We start from the raw sequence: 11,265 nt of genomic DNA on the forward strand, positions 1-11,265 counted from the left end.
AGGTAAAAGTTTATCTGTACCATCAATCGTCACACATGCAGCTTCCTCTGTTCTTTGCTGAACTGTCCACTGTCATCTTCAGTGGAAAACAAAGCAGATTAAAGATTTAGTAAAATACATTCAACATGCAATAAAAGCTAAGTTTTATTTCAACTTTTTAAATAAGGGAATAGGAGGTAAACAACTCAATTAATTCAAGGAACAGAGGTGATAAAACACAGAGTGAAGCTACAATGAGGAAGTGACGCCTCACAAACCAGAAGAAGCTCATAATATATTTCTGTTTAAGAAACCACTTTTAGAGACTCGGTCATTTATGAAGGAGACAACAAGAGAGACAGAAGCACAATGGTTCCAGTCAGATGGATTAAAATGTCTTTATTCCTGATTCTGATGCTTCAGTTTACAGGTAAGGAAACATATTTAACATGTTGTTTAAACCAGTTTCAAAGATTTAATAATGTAGCTTTATTAAGTTTTCCCCCTCTAACACAGACATGTTTTATTTGTTACTTGGTTACAAACTTGTGTTGATTGTAAAATGACCCTCACACTAAAACAAAACATGACAGACATTTACATTCAACAGTTTATTTTTCATTTTTTAATTTCTCTGAACAACAGCAGCTGAGCAACGTTCATCCTTCACTGTCAGAGTTGGTGATGATGCTGCTTTGCCTTGTGGGAATAATGAGCATAACTGTGACAGTACGACCTGGATCTTTAATAATAATAATTTGGGAACAATACGGCTGATTGAACATGGACAGATTCACGGAGAAGCAGCAACTAAATCAGACAGACTGAGTGTTACAGCGAACTGTTCTCTGGTTATAAAGAAGGTCACAGACGAGGATGCTGGTCTTTACACCTGCAGACAGTTTGTATCAGAACAAAAACAAGGATCAGACTCTATGGTTCATCTGTTTGTTATTACTAGTGAGTATTTACATCATGATGTTTTCAGCTCAAACTGTCTTGTTAGAACAACAAACTGAAATATCACAATAATTATGATCACAGTGATGAAGTTATTTTCCTCTTGTTGTCTTTCTCCAGATGGTCAACACTCATGCCTTGTTGATATCCAGCGGTTGCTTCCAGATTCCGGTATTCGACCCTGCTACAGCCCTCAGACTTCTTGTGCCTCTTCCCCTGTCGGACTGTTCCTGCTTAGTGCTCTCCTTATTATTCACCTGCCCCTGCTAAGCAGTCTGCTTCTTGCCTCTCTGTGTATGACCCTTGGCGTCTTAATCGCTACACCTTTGGATTGTGGATCTCCCCTGATTGTATCTGGAGTCTTTTCAGGATCCTGCGCCCTGCATCACCTGAGGAACTCCCAGCCACTCCCTGCCGGACTGCACCCTGCTCTTCTCCTCCATTCCCCGGTTTCAATAAATTATATTGCATTCAAATCTCAATCACTGAGTGTGTGGCTGAACTTCTGGGTCCTCAGGGAGACATCATTAGAGTATGGTCTGAATCTATGTTGTGGTTACATCTTGTTTTACCAGGTGAAGGAGAAACAACACTGACAACACAGTCAACTAGCACAACAAAATCAACCACAACAACGTCAGAGACACCAAAATCATCCACTTCAAGTAAAGTAATGAGGAAAATAACACAAACCAAGCAGACATCAGTGGACAAGCACCTACAAACAATCCATCACAACAAGCAGGTAGAGACTGAATCTGTCATCTTCTGCAGTGTGAATGTCAGACTGACTCTTGGCTGCTGGTGGAGATTTTCTCTGCTTCAGTCAGTGTGTCTCAGTCTGAAACCTTGTTGTTGTTCAGAACCTCTGACTGTGTTTAACTTTCTAATTTCGTTTTTCCAGGTTCATCATGGTGGTCTATGACTGTTTCTGTGGGTTCAGCAGGTCTCTTAATAACAACTGTGGTGATCATTATATGGAAGAAAACTAAAGGTGAGAAGTTTGACCGTTTTGTTTTTTTTTTTTTTTTTTTTTTATAAAATGGTTTAAACTGAACAGGTCCAAATAATTTTATGTTCAATACACTGAGCTTAATTATCTGCTAAGTATAAAAGTAAATGATAATTTGATCATAAATAGAACTGAGGAGATTTCGATGCACAACTGATATGGAAATATGACTATTAAAACATCTTACCTTGAAGAAGTGTAGCTCCGACAATCTGCTCCATTGAAATACATTGACCGTTGCTTAGCTTTTGCTAACTACCGGGAACTTTTGAGGGGCTCCATACGCCGCCATTGCTGTGAAAAAACTGAACCATTGCAGTGAACGGAGATGGCGCCACTCTCTGTCTACAGGCACTCTGCTCTGCCCCTACTACATTCAGCCCACGTCTAGAAGCCCCGCCCCTTAATTTGAATATAAGGATCCGAAATAAAACAGAAGCACGAAATAGGCGCAGCACAATGTGGTGCTGCACTATATGTTGCTCCCAAAAATTACTCCAAAATAAAAGTGTCCTCATGATCCCAATTAAATAAATTAATGCATATATATATATATATATATATATATATATATATATATATATATATATATTCAATAATTTAGTTATTTTTCTATTTATTTAATTTTGAATAAAACGGCTTTCCATACCATACAAGCTCAGGTCCTCTACGAGAGGCCTGGAAGCTTGAGGGTTCTGCGCAGTATCTTTGCTGTTCCTAGGACTGCACTCTTCTGGACCGAGATGTCTGAGGTTTGTCCTGGGATCTGCTGTAGCCACTCTTTCAGTTTGGGGGTTACCGCCCCGAGTGCTCTGATGACCACTGGCACCACCGTTTCCTTCACTTTCCAGGCCTTCTCAAGTTCTTCTTTCAGGCCTTGGTATTTCTCCAGTTTCTCATGTTCCTTTTTCCTGATGTTGCAATCACTTGGTATTGCCATGTCAACCACAACGGCTTTCCTCTGCTGTTTGTCCATCACCACAATATCCGACTGGTTTGCCATTACCATTTTATCAGTCTGGATCTGGAAGTCCCACAGGATCTTAGCTCGGTTATTCTCTACCGCCTTCTGAGGTGTTTCACACCTTGACCTCGGGGCTTCCAGTCTGTACTCCACACAGATGTTCCTGTACATTATACCAGCCACTTGGTTATGACGCTCTTTGTAAGCTTTCCCTGCCAGCATCTCACACTCTGCAGTTATGTGCTGGATTGTCTTAGGGACCTCTTTGCACAGTCTACACCTGGGGTCTTGTCTTGTATGGTAGATCTGGGCCCGGTAGAGGAGGAGTCAAGGTTGCAAGCTGGAAAATAAGACAAGGGGATGTCTCTCTGGAGTCTTCTGTTCTCAGGTTAATTTTAATCTTTTCTGTAGCTCTGTTTGTTCTGATCTCTGATATTTTTCCCGACAACTAAATTATAAATAATTGCATCTCATCTGCTGCAAATTATTATATAAAAGAGCAAAGACTCATGTCTGCAGTATGAAAAAAAGACAATATCACTAATGTGTCAATGTCAGACATAAACTTAAAAGGAAAATAAAAAAAACTACATTCTGGCTGTGTTTAAAATTGTACATCTAAATGAACATAAATTAATGTATTTATGATTATCTAATGATAACTGGAGGCTGGAATTGCAGAGTTCTGCTCCTTTTGTAGACACATTCTCAGTAAAACGCTTCTTCACTTCTCAGAAGAAAATAGCATCAGTTTACTAATTAACACATTCAAAATAGAAGAGCTGCATGAAGTTAAACGTTTCAGTCTTCACACATGCAACTTCCTCTGTTCTTTACTGAACTGTCCACTGTCATCTTCAGTGGAAAACAAAGCAGATTAAAGATTTAGTAAAATACATTTAACATGCATTAAAAGTTAAAAAGTTTTATTTAGACTTTTTAAATAAATAAGGGAATAGGAGGTAAACAACTCAATTAATTCAACAAGGAACAGAGGAGATAAAACACAGAGTGAAGTTACTATCAGGAAGTGACGCCTCACAAACCAGAAGAAGCTCATAATATATTTCTGTTTAAGGAACCACTTTTAGAGACTCAGTCATTTGTGAAGGAGACAACAAGAGAGACAGAAGCACAATGGTTCCACTCAGATGGATTAAAATGTCTTTATTCCTGATTCTGATGCTTCAGTTTACAGGTAAGGAAACATATTTAACATGTTAAATAAAATGATTTAAAGCAGTTTCAGAGCTTTACTAATGTAGCTTCATTAAGTTTTCCTCCTCTAACACAGACATGTTTTATCTGTAACTTGGTTACAAACTTGTATTAATTGTAAAATGATCCTCCCATTAACAAGAAACATGACAGACATTTATATTCAGCTGTTTTCATGATTTAATTTTCTCACCAGCAGCAGCTGAACAACATTCATCCTCCTTCACTGTCAGAGTTGGTGATGAAGTCACTTTGTCTTGTGGAAATGTGATACATGATCAGAGTAACTGTGAAAGTACGACCTGGATACTCAGTAAAAACAAAGCAGTAACGCTGTTTGAACATGGACAGATTCACAGAGAAGCAGCACCTAAATCAGTCAGACTGAGTGTTACAGCGAACTGTTCTCTGGTTATAAAGAAGGTCACAGACGAGGATGCTGGTCGTTACACCTGCAGACAGTTTGTATCAGGACAACAACACGGACCAGATTTTGGGGCTCATCTGTCTGTTATTACCAGTGAGTATTTACATCATGATGTTTTCAGCTCAAACTGTCTTGTTAGAACAACAGACTGAAATATCACAATAATTATGATCACAGTGATGAAGTTATTTTCCTCTTGTTGTCTTTCTCTCACAACATCTCCATCTTCACCAGTGACTGAACAGAACAACAAAGATAAAGTCACTTTGTTCTGCTCTGTGTTGGGATTTGGAAACTGTAGACACACAGTGGAGTGGCTGTATGAGGGTAAAGAGAAAATTTACCTTCATACATCTTTCTGCTCTGCCAATGTGACATTTACACCATCTCACCTGAATCAGAAGTCAAAGTTATTAAAGTGTAAAGTGACAGATGTTTACACTAATAAAATGCAGCTGTTTTCGTTCATTCCTCAGTCCTCAGGTGAGAAAACAGGTGAGAACATCATGAAATGTTTAGATTCAAAGATTTCAACTTTGCCTTTCTCAATGTTTTTCATCTCTAGAACATGTGGTCTTAATGCAGACTGTAGTTATTTCTTATTGTGTTTGCTCAGATAAAAGATTTACAACATCAACACAGTCAGTTACCATAACAACAAAAAAGTCAGAGACACCAAAATCATCCACTTCAAGTAAATTAACAAGAAAAACGACATCAGTGGACAAACTAAAAGCACAAAAATGGCTTAATTTTCACCTATTTTCTAACTTTTTGTAAAGATTTTAAACACAGAGTTTGGTCTTAATGAACACTGTGGTTACATCTTGTTACTGTGTTTATCAGACGGAGAAAAACCATCAACAACACAATCAGCTACTACAACACCGTCAGAGACACCAAAATCATCCACTGCACGTGAAACATCAGCAACTATTGCAACAACATCCATTACCACAACTCTGTCAACTACCACAGCAACATCATCCACTGCAAGTAAAACATCAGCAACACAAACTAAGAAGACATCAGTGGACAGACAAACACCTACAAACAACAACAATCCATCACAACAAGCAGGTAGAGACTGAATCTCTCATCTTCTGCAGTGTGAATGTCAGACTGACTCTTGGCTGCTGGTGGAGATTTTCTCTGCTTCAGTCAGTGTGTCTCAGTCTGAAACTTGTTGTTGTTCAGAACCTCTGACTGTGTTTAATGTTTTAATTTCCTTTTTCCAGGTTCATCATGGCCGTATGTTGTTGTATCTTTGGGTTTTGCAGCTTTTTTTTTAACTGTTGTTGTGATCATCAAGTGGAAGAAAACTAAAGGTGAGAAAATCCATTGATGCAAATTTCCACAAGAAACACGAATCTTTTGTTTTAAAGTGAAAACAGGTTTTTAATGTTTCAACATTTATGGGAAGCTTTCTGCTCATTGTTGTATCTACAGTTTTTTGTACTGAAGGCAGAAGTAAATGATGTTTTTATCATAAATAGAACTGAGCAGATTCACAGAGATGAAGCTAAACTGGACTTTTGTCTTTTTAGGAAATAAAAAGGAACGGGAAGAAAACACTGTAAGTTTAAACACTGAATTCTGAATATTCATGAATTTACAATGGTGATTTCGGGGGGTGGGGCATTTGTCATGGCACAGAGAAGAGAACAAGAAATGATGATAAAAGATAAAACTGAATAATATTCTTATGTAATTCAGTGTAAATCCAGGTATTACTGAGCACCACTGTGTTGTATTTTGTGAACAGGTTGATCTTGAGGATGCTGTTGCCTACTCCATCATCAGCCACACCAAGAAGACCAAGAAAAAAAGATGTGTGAGTGGTCTAATGTTTTTTATTGGTGATATGGTAATAAAAGAATTGGCTGTTAAATGTTTATCTAATTTATAGTCTGGCAGCTCCTGGTACAATCCTTACTTAAAAATGTTAAAGAAATTATCATTTAACAAAATTCACAACAGCATTTTTTGTGACATTTAACTTGTGACCACTGATAGGAATCATGTCCCCAAGAAAGAAAGTCAGATGTTAAACAGAATGAAGAAATTACCTGTAAGTCGTATCAGCTGGAGGACGTGTTGAAAACCTGAATAACAAAGTTTGTGCTGTAATGTTTCCTTCTAGGTCCCTGACCCTGTGATCTACAGCAACGTGAGAGTTTTTTCCAACTGATCTAAACAGCTCCAGTTCTACCATCAACAAACCAAAGTATTTTTAAAAAGCTTCACAACTTCTTTGTACAGAAAGGAGCATCTTTCCCACCTTGAACAGGAAGAGTTAAAAGTGCTCGACCATGATACAGACTAGTTGCAGATTACCAGTTACAGTATCAGCTGTGTGAGGCATGAAACTGAGGTGGAGAGTATGGGAAAGAAGAGAGAATATGAAAAACATAGTGGTTAGTTTACTGTTTCTTTATGTGATTGTTTTATTACCATGATTCCTTTTAATCTTTAACTCTTGTTTAATCCTCTCTATCTGCAAATGAACACATACTGGTATCTGTTAAATCTGATTTTATGTATCTCTGCTATGCTTTACTGTGAATAATGACTCACACAGGACTACAAATACATTTACCTGTATGGTTTGACACCTTTTAAGCCACATGACTGTTGCCTGTTGAGGTTTTAATGATAAAAAAACCAAACATCTCTGCTGCAGTTGTTCCCACGTTCATTTAAAGTTAGCATCTAACACAAACTAACACCTCATTAACCACTGATGCTCCACCATGATGAGCCCCATGACATCATGCTTTAATGTTCGGTTATTTTAACATATAAACCTTTGAGTGGTCTAGCACCGCTCTGCTTCAGCCCTACACTCTGTCACCACTTCTAAGCTTTGCTGACCAGCAGCTGCTGGTGGTTCCTAAGACGAGGCTGAAGCTTAGAGCGGATCAGGCTCTCGCTGTAGAACCAGCCGCCTTAAAAAAATAAAACAGTTGTCTGTTTTTAAAACTCTTCTTCAAACCTGCTTTTTTTTAACGCCGGTTGAGGTGATGCTTTCGTTTTTTTAGGTTTTATTATTTTTGGGTAATTTTATAATTTCTTGACTGTTAATGTTGATGATTCATGTTTTCGTGTTTTTACAGATAAACGTGTTTTGATTTGTTGTTTTATTGTTCAGCACTTTGGTCAACAGTGTTTTGCATTATAAATAAATAAAATAAATAAATACATGATATAAATAAATTAGATTGGATTGTTATATTTAAATGTAAGAATATAAATTTGTTTATTAAACTGCAGGTTCTTCTTCCACCAGTCTGACATGCACAGTAAAAATGATGTATTCCCACACTCACACATGTTAATCTGTAAATAGAAGCTAACACCTCACTAACCACTGATGCAGCAACGTGATGTTTCTCATGGCATCATTCAGTTATTTCCATTACCTTAGTACTAAAGATGCCAGAGGAAAATTTTAGCTTTTAAATCTAAAATATTATATTAATTATTTCAGCTACACAAGGAAACACTGAGTCTGTGTAACACCCACACAATAAAACACAATTTAATTAATTAATTAATTAATTAATAATAATAATAATAATAATAATAATGCAACATACCCTAAAGGTGGTCAATTGAACAAAAGCTTTGGAGGCAGGTACATTAAAGTACCTGAAAATAAACTTTTATTTAGCTGCTGTTGCAGTGGTAGACTGGTTTAAATCTTACTGGAGCATTTATCTAAATCAGTAAGTCACATACGGTGTACTGGATAGAACAATTAAGCAAAATCAGTGTGTATTACTTATTAAAGTAAGAGGTTTACATCATATGATATGTTGTTTTACACAGGTGTGGAGTGATGATGATGAAGATACGGTGAGGTATGAAAACATTGGGGAACCTTCTGTTTCTCTCAGACTCCACTGACAACAGAAATGAATCCACAGCTGTTAAAGTTCATCTCAACACCTTTTGCACCTGAAGACAACAACAGAATCACATCGTGTTCGTGTGACCTGAGATTTATATTTAAATCCAAATCTCTGGATAGAAGTTCAGGTTTTAATATCTTCTCATATCAAGAGACAAATTGTTTTTATTTTTTTCTTTGTTTTGTATTTTCTGCACCATCTCTAAAATGTTTTCCTGTTTTTTAATATTAATTTAAATTAGAATTCAGGAGCTGAGTGTTTTCATGGTTTGTGAGATTTGTTGTGAACTTTGTGTTTTAGTTTCTTAAACTAATGTTCTGTTAATTTCTCCCTGTTTTTCCAGGTTAGCTTTAGCTGTTAACTTCCTCCTCTCTGTGCTCAGTTTGTCCTCCGTTCTATCTCTGATTAACTTTATTTTATTCAGTAGAATCTGTTCCTCTGTTAACTCCACTTAGTTTCCTTCTCTGTCACACACCGGAGGCCTGTACTACGAAGTGTGATTAACAAGCCCCGGATATTCCTCTGTTACCAGGGTTAACTTACCCAGACATTCAGGATCTGGATAAGCGGTACGACGAAGCTGGTAACTAACTCAGTAATACAACCCAGGGTTTTCCACTAGTGACGCGCCACCACCACTTTGAGTTTGTGTTGCAGGTGCTGTTTGGTGATCAGTGGTAGGAGCCACACCTGGACCCGGTGTGTTCTGCCACTTAGTTAAGATCTTCACCAGCCGAAGCTCAGACGTCTCCCAGGCTTGGGCTGGCTCTGTTAATGCATAAATTCGTCAGATTATACAATAATAATTCATCAGAGAATATAAACGAACATCACTCTGATCACTTAATTTCACTTTATTACCACCCAGATGTTTCAGGCAGAGCGCTTCCTCAGTTCCTTCCTTTCCTTCATATTTTCCATTCAGATCTTTGGAGGCTCAGCACCCTGTATGAGCACGTTTTGTGTTGGAATATTAATTCCTCACTGTGACGGCATGAGTAGTTGTTTGTTACATAAACTCATGGTTCTGCAGTTCTGCCATGTGTGAGCATCATTATTAACCTCATTATTTCAGATGCGGCCCTAGTGGAGACAAACAGACTTGGGACCAAGTCAAGAACAAGTACAAAAACATACTTCATAGCGGTCAGTGACAAGGATTTATTTCTTCATCTGAAGGGGAATACAGACCATTACGGACTACAAACCCCCACCGCAGACCTGTGATGGCAACACCTCGCTGCTGAACGAGCTGAACGACTTCTTTGCTCGCTTTGAGGCACACAACAGCACGCCTGCACAGAAGACCCCACCCCCTCCTGGCGACCAGGTGCTGACGCTGACCCCGGACAGGGTGAGGAGAGCACTCAGCAGGACCAACGCTCGCAAAGCTCATGGTCCAGACAACATACCTGGCCGCGTGCTGAGGGACTGTGCAGCAGAACTCACAGATGTCTTCACAGACATCTTTAACACCTCGTTGAGTCAGGGTGTTGTTCCCATGTGCCTCAAAGCCACCACCATCATCCCTGTACCGAAGAAGTCCTCACCTTCCTGTTTTAATGACTACCGCCCGGTTGCACTCACCCCCATCCTCATGAAGTGCTTCAAGCGGCTAGTCATGGAACATATCAAATTTGTCCTCCCTCCCTCCTTGGACCCCTTCCAGTTTGCATATCGGCCCAACCGCTCGACCGATGATGCCATCTCCACTGCCCTGCACTCTACCCTCACTCACCTGGACTCAAAAAACTCATATGCCAGAATGCTGTTTATTGATTTCAGCTCAGCGTTCAACACAATCATCCCCCAACAGCTCATTCCCAAACTGGACAGGCTGGGGCTGAACACCTCGCTGTGCAACTGGCTTTTGGACTTCCTGACCGGGCGACCACAGGCAGTACGGGTCGGCAGCAACACATCCAGGACCATCATTCTGAACACGGGGGCCCCTCAAGGATGTGTGCTGAGCCCCCTCCTCTTCACCCTGCTGACCCACGACTGCACCCCACTGCACAGCTCAAACCTCTTCATCAAGTTTGCGGACGACACGACTGTTGTGGGTCTCATCAGTAACGGGGATGAGACAAACTACCGGAGTGAGGTGAACCGCTTGGCCTTGTGGTGCACACACAACAATCTCTCTCTGAACTTTGAGAAGACAAAAGAGATTGTTGTGGACTTCAGGAGAGTCCACTCCCAACATGCTCCTCTGACCATCAACGGTGCTGCTGTGGAGAGGGTGAGCAGCACTAAATTCTTGGGTGTACACATCTCAGAGGACCTCTCCTGGACCAACAACACAACAGCACTGACCAAGAAAGCCCATCAATGCCTCTACTTCCTCCGCAAGCTGAGAAGAGCTAGAGCCCCGGCCCCCATCATGCAGACCTTCTACAGAGGTACTGTGGAGAGCATCCTGTCCAGCTGTATCACAGCGTGGTACGGCTTCTGCACCGCGTCCTGCCGCAAGTCCCTCCAGCAAATTGTGAGAACAGCCGAGAAGATCATCTGTGCCCCTCTCCCCTCCCTCTACGACATCTACTGCACCCGCCTCACCCGCAAAGCTCTCGGCATCGCTGGTGACCCCACCCACCCGTCACACAGCCTCTTCAGTCTGCTGTCATCAGGGAGGAGACTGCGGAGTCTCAGCGCCAGGACCAGCAGACTGAAGGACAGCTTCTTCCACCAGGCTGTCAGGATGCTGAACTCTCTCCCTGCCCTGCCCACAAAACCTCCAGACTCTGAACCCGCCTCCCATCAACTCTGAACTGTTCATGGACACTTAACT

The 11,265-nt window shown here is 40.2% G+C and overlaps 1 long non-coding RNA gene across 1 annotated transcript; it reads left to right on the forward strand.

Moving 5' to 3' along the window:
• The first annotated feature begins 5,506 nt into the window (after nucleotides 1-5,506).
• On the forward strand, nucleotides 5,507-5,889 carry LOC121633284. Its single transcript, XR_006009030.1, has 2 exons — nucleotides 5,507-5,640; nucleotides 5,799-5,889. It is a non-coding gene; the product is annotated as an uncharacterized LOC121633284 (long non-coding RNA).
• Nucleotides 5,890-11,265: the final 5,376 nt, after the last annotated feature.

This window comes from Melanotaenia boesemani, chromosome 22 (assembly GCF_017639745.1).
Source record: "Melanotaenia boesemani isolate fMelBoe1 chromosome 22, fMelBoe1.pri, whole genome shotgun sequence".
Classification (NCBI taxonomy): domain Eukaryota; kingdom Metazoa; phylum Chordata; class Actinopteri; order Atheriniformes; family Melanotaeniidae; genus Melanotaenia; species Melanotaenia boesemani.